At 51.1% G+C, this 12,162-nt stretch overlaps 1 protein-coding gene across 16 annotated transcripts in view; it reads left to right on the top strand.

The window, feature by feature from the left end:
* PLEKHA6 (pleckstrin homology domain containing A6) overlaps positions 1 to 12,162 on the top strand; it is a 132,604-nt gene that overhangs the window by 73,900 nt on the left and 46,542 nt on the right. The window contains exon 1 of one of the 16 annotated variants that reach the window (XM_036343348.1): positions 5,135 to 5,257. The exons of 14 other annotated variants lie outside the window; for them this stretch is intronic. The gene's annotated coding sequence lies outside the window, so the exon portion shown is untranslated. Of the gene's footprint in view, positions 1 to 5,134; positions 5,336 to 12,162 lie in introns of those variants that run through there. One more of the 16 variants, XM_036343343.1, reaches the window with a different exon arrangement.

Raw genomic sequence — 12,162 nt, 5'->3', positions numbered from 1 at the left:
CCAGTCCCCCCTCTCCCTCTTCCTCCCCCAGATTCACAGGGTAAGGCACTCTCCTTAGGCTCAAAAGGTAAGAGGAGGTCCAAAAACTCAGTAATCAAGATAAACAACATTTTCCTGCCCACCTCAGAGGGCCATAAAAGAACCCAATGAGATAATGATGAGAGTGCTTTGTGAACCGTAAAGGGTTTTACTTGGTATTTTTTCCCTTCTGTCCTAAAACAAATAACCCTTTCTTTTCATAAAGACCATATTCAGATCGGCCACATTATTTTAATGCAATATCTTAAAAAATAAAAAGAAGTACAAAAAAATTCACGAAGAACAAAATATCAACCTTTTCAATAAAGACCGGATCAGGACCAGTGCCCCTCCAAGCCATGTGGGTGCCTCGAGCCAAAAGGAAATTCAGTAATACTGATCCGGTCTTTATTGAAAATACTTCATTCGTCACAGATTTTTTTTTTTTTTGCATTAATGTTTATTTAAAATTTTGCATTAAAATATTATTAATCCTGATTACTGAGTTTTTGCAGGTTTTCCCATCATCCTGTCCTCAGAACAAGGGAGAGAGAGGTGGGCGCCCAGCCAGCACTCCTCTTGCCCCCCGGCCAGAGTGGAGGAGGAGGGAGGATGGAGGACAGAGAGAGCAGGAGGGAGAGGAGGGACACAGAGGCCTGGCGGCCAGCCGGGGCTCTGGCCTGGAGCCTCTAACAGCTTCCAGCTGCCTCCACACCCACCAGACTTCCTGCCCTGGGAGGGGTGTGGGGTTGGATTTCCCCACTCTTTTCTCATCAGATGCGTGTTCTAATTAGATCCTTGGATCCCCTCACGTCTACCAGTCTTCCCGGTCTTAACATTGACCACTCCCCTTTGTTGAACCTATTCTGACCCTGGATCTGCCGCTGTTTTCATCCATCCTGGGAGCCCCTTCCAGGTCTGTGACTGGCCGCTGTCCAGAGCATCCGCCCGGTGCTGGGTGAGCACTGGGGTGCAGGTCCATGTTCCCCATGGCTCTGGGACAAACCAGGCTGAGGGACCCAGGGAGGGTGTTCGCCAGGCTGCAGGGGCAGGTCTGAGGTAGCAGGAGAGAGATCTGGACCAACTGTAGGACTCAGCCTTGCCTCATATAGGAGCTGGGTTATATTTACCTCTTTAAGCTTCAGGAGTTTGTGTGGGTGTGTGTGTGTGGGGGGGGGCAGGTTTTAAATGAAAGTGTTAATATTTTTCTGCCCACCTCATAGGACCATAAAGGAATCAAATGACCATAAAGGAGAATGATGAGTGTGCTTTGGGAACGTAAAGGGTTTTATTCGATATTATCCCTTCTGTCATAAAACAAATAATCCTGTCTTTTTATAAAGACCACATTCAGATCGGCCACATTATTTGACCTAAATCACTGAGAAGAGTCCTGGCTGATTCAGGGGCTAAGCCCATTCCTGCCTTTAATCAGCATTTCTGTCAGACTAAAGCAGGTCACAAGGAGAAGCTGGATCCTCCCCCTCCATCCACATTCCATCACGGTGTAGACAGAATGGATGGGCCAAGAGTAGCTGGGTGGTTTTCTTCAGTGTCTCTGCTGAAGGCTCCCCCGCTTTTATATACCTTTACTAGTATTAAGGGTAAAATTTGATATGTTTTGTGAAACTATACCCACAATTAAAATAGTGCACATATATGCATTATCCCAAAGTTTCTTCCTGCCTCTTTGAAATTCCTCTATTCACTCCCTCCCTATGCAACTTCTGATCTGCTTTCTGTCAGTATAGATTAGTTTGCTTTTTTTTTTTTAGAATTTTATATAATGGAATCGGACACTATACACTTTTATTGGTGGAGGGGCTGGCTTCTTTTACTCAGTGTAGTTATTTTGAAATGCATCTGTGTTGTGGAGATCAGTAATTCACTTCTTTCTGTTGCTGAGGCAGATTCGTTGGGTGTGACACACGCACTGCTCTCACGTTTTCATGGACATTTGGGTATTTGAAGCTTGGGCTCTTCCCATGCAGTCGCTCTGACCGTTTGTCTACAATCTCCGTGTGGACGTGTGCTTGCATTTCTTTTGGGTTCAAACGTAAGAGAATCAATGGCTTGTTTGATAACTGTCTATTTAACTTTAAATGAAATTGCCAAACATTTCCAAAGTGGAGATGCCATTTACATTGTCACCAGGAGTGTCTGAGTTCCAGGTCACCTACATTCGTGCCAATACGTGGTATGGTCAGTTTTCGTTGGCGCTGTTCTGTTGGGCCTGTGGTGTTAGCTCATTTGTATTTGCATTTTCCTAGAGACAGTGACATCGAGCATCTTCCATGCACTTTGACCTTGTATACCTTCTTTGACGGAGTGTCTGTTTAAATCTTTTGCCCATTATTTATTGTGTTTTTGCCATCTTAATAGTAAGTGTAGTAGTTCTTTATGCGTGCTACATAAAAGTCTGATGCCAGTTACATGTTTTGCAAATCTCTTCTCTCAGTGTATGGCTTACCTTGTCATTTTTTGTAAGAGTGTCTTTTGAACGGCAAAGTTTTTTATTTTAGTGAAGTTCAGTTTATTGATTTTTCTTTATTGTTGGTGCATTTTGTGTCTAATTCAAGAAATCCTTGCCAAACCCAAAGTCATTAAGTTGTTTCTCCTGTTTTCTTCTAGTTTTAGCTCTTACATTTAGATATTAGTTGATTTTGAGTTGATTTTTTTAAATCTTTTTAAAATTGATTTTTATAGAGAGAGGAAGGGAGTGGAATAGAGAGATGGAAACATTGATGAGAGAGAAACATCGATTGACTGCCTCCTGCATGCCCCCTCCTGGGCACCTAGTCCGCAACCTGGGTATGTGCCCAGACAGGGAAGCGAGCAAGCGACCTCTTAGTGCATGAGTTGACGCTCAACTACTGAGCAACACCGCCCGTTCTTGATTGAGTTAATTATTGAATGTTTGTAGGTCAGGATTTTTATTTTGTTTTGGTACGTGATCACCAGTTCTCCCAGCACCCTGTATTGAAGAGGCTATATTACCCCACTGAATTGCCTTTTTACCTTTGTTGAAAATCAGGTGACCATATATGCATGGTTTATCATTGGACTCTCCTGCTCCATTTATCTATGCTTTAATTTGAATTCATTGGGGTGACATTGGCTAATAAACATTTATCTATTCATCTATATGCCAATACCACACTGTCTTGATTACTGTAGCTTTATAAGTCAGTAGTCTGTCTTCCAACTTTATTCTTCTTTTTCAAAGTTTTACTTATTCTGGGTCCTTTGAATTTCCATATACATTTCAAAATCAGCTTGTCAATGTTTACAAAGAATTTGCTTGGATTTTGTTTGGGATTATGATGACTCCATGGAAAAATATGGGGAAATTGCTCTCTTAACAAGATTGAGTCTTCTGGTCCATGCAAACAGTTTATCTTTCCCTTTATTTGGGTTCTAGTTCACTTCTCTCAGCAATGCTTTGTAGTTTTCAGTGTGTAGATTTTGCATATCTTTTGTAAATTTATCCATATTTCCTATTTTTACGCTATTGTGATGTTTTAAAATTTTAATTTTTCATTGTTTGCAACTAGTATATAGAGATACAACGGATTTTTAAAAAAAGAATATGGACTTTGTATCCTGATCCCCTTTTTAAAACTTAACAGAGCAGGAGCCTGGAAGTACAGAGGTGCAGGGTATTTGCGTGATATGCTAAGCATTTAAAACGACATCTAAAACATCAGCATCTTTCCCTGTTTTAAGTCATGAGCACATTCCATTAGCAGCCCTGCAGTCAGCTGTGGCTGTAAAGGGTGCCAGAGAGGGGGTGGCCTGGTGCATCTGACCCTCCATGGGCAGCGCTCCCCGGGTTTGGGGGGTATACTTGGGAGTGAATGAAACAGGTGACAGTGTAGTGTAGCCCCTTTAAGAGACCGGGGCCAACCAGCCATCAGGCCACTGGGGAGGCAGCCCGGCAGATAAGATAAGGCCCCCGGCTGCGTTAAGCCCAGGTCCTGAGCCACAGTGGCTGGGCTACTGATAGCCAAACAGGAACCAGCAGTGATAAGGAGAAGGTGCCAGCGACTAGACCCACGCTGGCCCGAGGTGGAGCAGCCCCATCACCCATTGGACCTGAAAGGGGAAGAGAGTGTTCATGGTGGGTGTGAGCGCGAGGGCATTTGCATTCTCCTGTATATCCCATCATATTCATGATCATGGTTTAAAATCCCTACTAGACGGCACTTAAAGGCTTTCTGTGTAGTGAACGTTCCATAAATATGTTTATTGAGCTCTTAATGTTCTCTCTGCTCATATCTTTGCTCTGGTGAGATGCTCTGATACAGGCTTTGGACTACCTGATGTTTTGCTCAAACTAGAAAAATCCGGCCACGGACTTAACTCCAAAGAGCCTGCAGCTCCTCATTCGCACGTATCTGTGTAGATTTACATGCATCCTACACGGAGACACTTTTATGCTGGATGTAGATTTCCCCAAATCAGCCGCCTATTTTTAAAGGGATGAAGAGGGGATCCGTGTCTCCCCATTCCTGCCCACCTTTCACCTGCATCCTGCGAGGGTGTGAAAATGACTTCTGCTGCGATGACCTGTAGAGACGACCTGTGGCCGCGTGGTCCATGCAGACCCGAGCAGTCCTTGCCTGTCAAGCTGTTTCCCCTCTTCCTTTCCATTTCAGTTCCTAGTGCCACTCTCCAATCCCTGAGCGAGGCGGGCCGTGATTAAGCAAAGAAAACCCTCTAGCTAAACAGCCAGGAGCTGAAACTGCTCAGCCACCTGCAGGGATTGTGCGCTGGGCCGGGACAGAGGCCCTTCCGCGGCCCGCGGCCCGCCTCCCACGGCCTCTGTCCCAGGCTGGGAATGCTATGACTACCTTTGTCTGCGCTCCCTCCACCAGGAATAAATAAAAATATCATCCCTCCCCCAGATCCCGGCTCCTCTATTGGCCCGTGAAGCAAATATTTCATAATGTGGGCTCATCCAATTGGGCATCGTGCCAGAGCCCAGGGCCTCAGGTTGCGAGTGAGCGCCAATCAGGCGGGGCGGCCGGGGTGGGACTGGAGGGCTCCCTTGCACATGGGAGGCAGTGCTTGCTCAGGTGCGTGGCGTGGCGTGGCGGCGAGGTGGGAGCCGCCACTTCCTCGGGGCTGGGGAGGGGACAGGGCGGCCCACCAGCCAGCTGGAGCCAGCCCAGCGCTGAAGGGGTTAAGGCCAGCCAGCATGTGTGGCTGTTAATGATTGCTACCCCCCAGGGACCTGGTGAGTCTTCAAGGGAAGCCTTTTCCCTATTGCTGAGTGTGACAGGAGTGAGAGCAGAGGGCCCCGCAGAACGCTCCGGTGAGTGAGTGGTTGGCTGTCTGTCCCCTGTCTGTGTGTCTGTCTGTCTGGGTGGCTCTGGGACAGGTGAGGGCACACTCGGATGCACCCGTGTCTTTTCTTCCGCTGGAGCCGGCTTTTGTTGCAACCGGACACAAACCCCCAGCTTGGGGCCAGATTTCTGTATCCTGCCTGTTTATTAGAAGGGAACCCCCAGGGCTGGGTTAGTCCATCCAGGGGGCGAACTCGTGGGCACGGGAGCCAGAGATGCAAACCATTGTTCCGAGGCGGAGACAATGGTTCGTGGCCACCCCACACAAAGCTGCCGCGGCCGCTCTGCCTCCCTCTCGGAGCCATTGTCTCCTGCTCCGGGCAGAGCACAGCGCCGGCCTCTCGAGGGCTGACCTCCTGGGACGGCCGGGGAGGAGGCGCAGCCGGGGGAAGACTGAGATGTGCCTGCCCTGCATCCCTGTTATTTAGGCTGGAGACGTGGACGGGAGACACAGCCGGTGCAGAGTTGGGGGGAGAACTCTTAACTCCTTACGAAGACAAAGTTGTCATTGGGCAGCAAAGTTGAAACCTAGGAAGAAAGGCCGCCAATCTTTTGGGTGCAGGTGCTTGCTGGCCGCTGTCCTCAACTTCCCATTTAGGACCCTCTTTCCCGCAACCTCCGAAACACGGCTCTCCCACTCGGCCCCGTCTCGTGACAAGTCCGATCGTGCAGAGTGTGGCCAGAGCGCCCGGCTCTGTCGCAGGGGGTGGACCGGCCGACTGCTCTCAGCTGAGATCTGCGTGTGCCCGCACATGCACGTGACGGAAATGAGGGCCTTACTAGCCTCCAAAGCAGAACTGTTGACTTTGCCCCCTAAGCCCGGAGCCCTTTTGTCCTCGGCCTCTTTCTGGGGAGGAAAGAGGTTGGGGTGAAGTCATGGTGGTGGGAGGCGGCCCCGGAGGCGTCTGTGGGAGGCACAGAGTGCGCCCCGTGCCAGTCTTGAGGCAGATCCGAGAGATAGGGCTAACCCACAGGGTGCTGGCTCTTCCTGGTGCTTTCTCTGGCTGGACTGCCCGCGGGCAAACAGAAACCAGGCTCAGCGAGGGGGAGGTGCCAGCCCTGGGCGCCGCAGGGCAAGAGCACAACAGCCAGTTTCTGGGCATGTGAGCCAAGGCGGGGCAGGGGTGGGGGGTGGGGGGTGTAGAGACTGGAGAGGAGGGGGCCACGGGTCGTGCTCTGCCTTGTACCGGGAGTGAGCCGCCACGTGACCAGCCTTTGGGAGAAGCACACGGGGGCATGGGCACTCCAGCCTGTGGGGGCTCCCTGGGCGTGCAACCCGTGCAGTCTCCCTGCATGCTCAGGAGGGCTTGGTGCACCCCTCTGCTGTTGCCATCCTGAGAGTCTTAATTTGCAAGGGGCCCTGCATTTTTGTTTTGCACGGGGCCCTGTGAATTATGTAGCACGTGCTATTCCCAGGCCCAGCCAGAAGCTGCAGCAGCAGGGTAGTTACTCATATGCTCCGACAGGTGTAGGCAGCGGCACCTGTTACTCAGGTGTCACTTACTCAGACTGGCTTCTGCCCTGGCCCAGACCTGTCTTCCTCTCTGCTGACCTCCCAAAGCACGGTTCCTCCTGTCATGGCTCATCTCCCTTCAAGGCCACTGCACGGCAGGGGGACGGGGAGAGAGCAGCAGTGTCCCTTACCTGATTCCCTTTCTCCTCCCTTTTCCCTTCCTCCCCACGGCCCCTCTTTCCTGTCTGGGCTCCAGGCTGGGGTCTAGGCCTGGGAGTACCTCTTCCATCCTCCCTTCTCTAAGCCACAGCTGCCCACGAGCAGACCCTGGCCCCTGCTTCATGTGCCATGTGCTAGCACAGGTTCCATCCAGGTCTGGGTGTGGACCGGGCAGGTGCAGGGGAAGGAAGACTCCTAAGCCCACTGTCCTTGGTGGCAGCTCCTAGGTCCCCCCGCCCCCTCCTGCTGGCTTGTCTTGCTCTAGACCAGTGGTTCTCAACCTTCCTAATGCCGCGACCCTTTAATACAGCTCCTCATGTTGTGGTGACCCCCAGCCATAAAAATATTTTCGTTGCTACTTCATAACTGTAATTTTGCTACTGTTATGAATCGTAATGTAAATATCTGATATGCAGGATGTATTTTCATTGTTACAGATTGAACATAATTAAAGCATAGTGATTAATTGCAAAAACAATATGTAATTATATGTGTGTTTTCCGATGGTCTTAGGCAACCCCTGTGAAAGGGTCGTTCGATCCCCAAAGGGGTCACGACCCACCGGTTGAGAACCGCTGCTCTAGACCAAAAGACCCTGCAGACCACTTTTCCTCTCCCCACCTCCAGCCTCGGCCAGAAGTTGTCCGATCCAAGCAAAAAATAAAAATAAAAAAAAGGCAGTCAGGAGGGAGGAACACGTCCCTGTGTGTCTAGACTTTTTCTCCTGAACTCTTCTCCCTTTTCATCTCTCCTCCCGGAGCTACACTATAACCGGCACCTAATGCCTCGCCCACCCCCACCTGCCCCAGTAGGGCTGTTAATAACAATAGTTTTAAACTCCGAAGGGGGGGTCTTCATACATATACTATTCAAAAATGATGGATTATCATTGGATTTTGAAATGTATTATTTGGTTTTAGATTTTCAACATTTTTGTTATTGTTATTGGCAGTAGGTTCCCCTTCCTCTTTGTTTAACGGGGGACTGTCAGGGCACATGTGATTCCCCGAGGACCCTGAGCACAAGCTGTGGAAGGACAAGCGGGTCGGGAGTGAAGTGTTAGAGCTGGAGAGTGGCTTGGAGACACCGAGCCCAGCGCCGTCCAATAGACTGCCCTGCCCGTGGAGCTGCTACCGCTGCCCCACCCACTGTGGCAGCCATGGTGCCATTGAAATGTGGCCGGTACGACTGAGGAACTGGATTTTAATTTTATTTCATTTGAATGCATTAATTGTGAATAGCTACCTATGACTAATGGCTGTTACATTGGCTGGCACAGATCTGAGATAGTGCTGCTTGTTTTATTTTATCCCTTTACTTTATTAATGATTGTGACATCAGCCACTTACTGAGCAACTATTGGGTGTCAAGCATTTCCCTAGACTAGCAATTTTTAACCGGTGTGCCCCAAGAATTTCTAAAGCATGCAATACCTGACTCTCTAGTCAGGGGCACTGACCCCTTTTCCCTTAGATTGTCAAATAAAAAATGACAACAGCCAACACAGCAATAGCTGTCCGATCAGGCCATATACTATGTCATATACTAGGGTTGCATCTTATTGTTTACACTAGAGGCCCGGTGCATGAAATTCATCCACGGGGGGGGGGGGTCGGGGGGCTGTCCCTCAGCCCAGCCTGCACCCTCTCCAATCTGGGACCCCTTGGTGGACATTTCTCTCACAATCTGGGACTGCTGGCTCCCAACCATTCGCCTCCCTGCCTGCCTGCCTGATTGCCCCTAACTGCTTCTGCCTGCCAGCCTGATCACCCCCTCCCTAACCACTCCCCTGCCAGCCTGATCGACGCCTAACTGCTCCCCTCCCAGCCCGATTGCCCCCAACTTCCCTCCCCTGCCGGCCCAGTTGCCCCCAACTGCCCTCCCCTGCAGACCTGGTCCCCCCCAATTGCCCTCCCCTGCCAGCCATCTTGTGCGAGGGCATGATGGTCAATTTGCATATTACCTCTTTATTATATAGGATTATTATATAGGATGGCATAATAAGGTTGCACCTTATTGGTTAATTCTTGGTACCAGAAAACCTTATAATACAAGTATAGGTAAAATCACTTTTATTTTTTTGTAAATCAATCAAATTTATACTTTTGTCAGATTGGCAAAAAATATATATTTCTTGGTGTGCCGCAGAATTGTAGTAATTAGTCTATGTGTGCCAGGAGATGAAAAGGTTGAAAAGTGCTGTCCTGGATGTTCAGTGTGATCTTGTTTAATCCCCCCAGTAACTCCGGTATCTGTCCAGGTTACAGATGGGGAAACTGAGGCCCAGGAAGGAAGAGGCAGCGACTCCTGGCTCTGGGAGCCCCGCCCCCTTTCCTTCAGGGTAGTCCGCACGGCCCATTCTCTGTCTTCATCAGACAGCTTTCCTCAAATGTCTGCAAGTCCTTTCCCTCCACATCGTGCTTTTCTGCTCGGAGATGCCACAGGAGCTCTGGCGGTTGTCCTCAGTCCGTGGAGGGAGAAGGCACTGGCGACTCTCCAAGCACGGCTGGTTTCCGGCTGGTTCCGCCAGTGGCCCGTCTCCATGCTCCCTTTGGGTCCCCACCACAGCAGACAGCAATCCAGGACATTCCTCTGCCCCCAGAGCGCTAGGCAAGCTCCCCAAGCACATGGGACGTTCCAGACTCAGTCCTGGCAAAGGACGTGTTCAGAATTTCCCACAATCCATGTGTGTCCCCACCGGCCTCTCACTCCCAGTCCAGGAGGCACATGCAGCTGAGCCTCCCTGGGCCCCAGGAGCAACTTACCCTGGAGCTTTGCTGCCATCCCACCTGCCTCTGCACCCTCACCCTGTGCACCCCACCCCCCCCCGCCCCCCAGGGAAAGGCTCCTTCCTCCGGAAGTAGTCGCCCAGCTCCTGCTCTCCCACTCCCATTGATTTATTGCTCTCCTCCTCCCCAGACAAGTCCTCTGCTTTGTAGATTCTTACCAGAGTCCGGCTGGCCAGAGGGGAGGGGCAAGGGAGAGGAGGGGCCCGGAGCAGATGGAGAACCGGCCCATGGGATCCCGTGAGAGGATTTGAGGCTGAGCTCTCCTGCCTTTCCCACTCACAATTCAACACCACAAAGCAGAAGGCACATGCCCCCGCCCGCACCGTGGGCAGACCGAGCCCGCCTCCACAGCCGCTCCATCAGACGGCCATTCGGGTCCTGCTGTGTGCGAGGTGCTGGCCAGGGCACAGTGACAAAGAAGGCTAGGCTGTGTGCAGTGTGGGTGTGGCTGTCCTGCCACACCTCTCTACCTAGACAGCACTCCCGCCCTCCCCCCATCACACAGTCCCCAGCCTATGCCCACAGGAGTCACGAGTGAGAGGGTCTGTGCCTTTCATCCCTGTGTCCCCAGCGGCCTGTGGAGCTGCAATCACCCTGGGCCACGAAACTCTCTTCCTTTTCTTTCCTGGACACAAGGAGCTCGGGCTGGGTAGATAGAAGGGACTGGGGCCACCAAGGACACGGGAACTTTGTCTTGTCTCTCCTGTCGCCATAGCTGGGGCCGTGGGCCTCAGTGTCCCTGACTCTAAAATGGGCCTTGCCTTCCTCCCAGCATGAGGACCAGAGACTACGTCCTTGCATGCGGCTCTTTCCCTCAGTTCTGCACCCCCTCTCGGCACTATCTCCTCTCCTCCTCTGCTGTCCAGTCTGGTGGGAAAGTGGTGCTGTCTGAACAGGACATTGCTTATTGCCATTGTTTCATTCTTAAAGGGAGGAAACTAAGGCATAGAACAGCTTGTCCCTCTCACGTTGCTGGATTGGGACCCAAGAAGACATTTAGGCATTTGTAGCTTTTGAGGGTGTGGAAGGAGGGACATCAGCCCAGCTTCATGCAAACACTTACTTGGTGGAATTCTTCCCGGCGAGTCAGTCACAGCTCTCTGCGGGGCCAGAACCAAAGCTGCTGAGCTGGGAGCGAATGACCTTCCATGGGCCGGCGAGAGGACAGCTGGGCCGCCTCAGCCTCTGAAGGGTAGGGGGTTGGGGTGGGGCTCAGCTGGGGAGGCGGGGTCATTAATTATTGCCCTGCCCTACCTCTCGGCACTCCTTCCCCGTGGCTGTCAGGAGAAGGCAACGTGGAGGTTGCCGGGAGGGGACTGGAGCCTCCTTCCCCCTCCTATCTGGCTGAGCAGGGCCGCTGGGCAGGAAGGGCTGGGAGAAGGAAGATGTGGAGCTGGCACCCCGAAGCTCCTGGCCCTCCCTCTCTCACTGTCCTTCCCCTCGCAGGGAGCAAACCAAAGCAGGGACGGGGGTGTGAGGGGCCCCAGGGAACTGGGTGGCCCAGTTTCCCACGTTGGGACAGGGTGTGAGGAGCCAATGCCCGCATCCTGCCCATGACGATCTCTGGGCCAAGAACCACAGTTTTTAACACTTGAAGGGACATTGTGTTCAGACAGTTAAGGAACGGCTGTCCCAGGAGCGGCATTCGGTAATGTAGCAATGTGAAGGACATGGGAGTCCTGGAGCCCCTGCGGCATCTCTGGGTCACCCAGACGTGGGGAGGGCCGGGTCACAGGCTGGTGGGGGGGTGGGGGGGGACAGGCGGAGGAGGCTGGCGGAGCAGCTCTTTACCAACCAATAAGGCAGAAGTTCCACATTTCCATAACCGGCGTGGCAATGCTGAATAGCCACCCCGGTCACCTTCATTCTTCAGAAGACAAAGGAGATCACAAAGCAAAATAATCAGTTTGAAGATGAGATAGTCCAAGTTAGGGTAGAAGATCAACATGAAGATTCCCCACGAAGTTCCCCCGAGAGGTATTCATACACACACATTTACATACATGTACCCACATACATACACATATACACTACACACGTTGCACACACAGACGCACATACATTGTAGACATGTACACACATATAGACATGTCTACACTTATACATACTATACATACATCTAACACATAACACAAACATACATGTTACACATACACACATTACACACAGGTACAAATTTACATGCATACACAATAGACATGTACACACATAGACACATGCACACACCATAACACATAGACATACACCGCATGCAACATACATACACACATTTACACACCGCGACGCTCATTCACACACATTTACACACACAGTCATACAGACACACGAGGCATAG

The sequence above is a fragment of the Myotis myotis genome, unplaced genomic scaffold, assembly GCF_014108235.1.
Source record: "Myotis myotis isolate mMyoMyo1 unplaced genomic scaffold, mMyoMyo1.p scaffold_m19_p_18, whole genome shotgun sequence".
NCBI lineage: Eukaryota > Metazoa > Chordata > Mammalia > Chiroptera > Vespertilionidae > Myotis > Myotis myotis.
The sequence above is the reverse complement of the archived record's forward strand: the minus strand, read 5'-3'. Positions and strand labels throughout refer to the sequence as shown.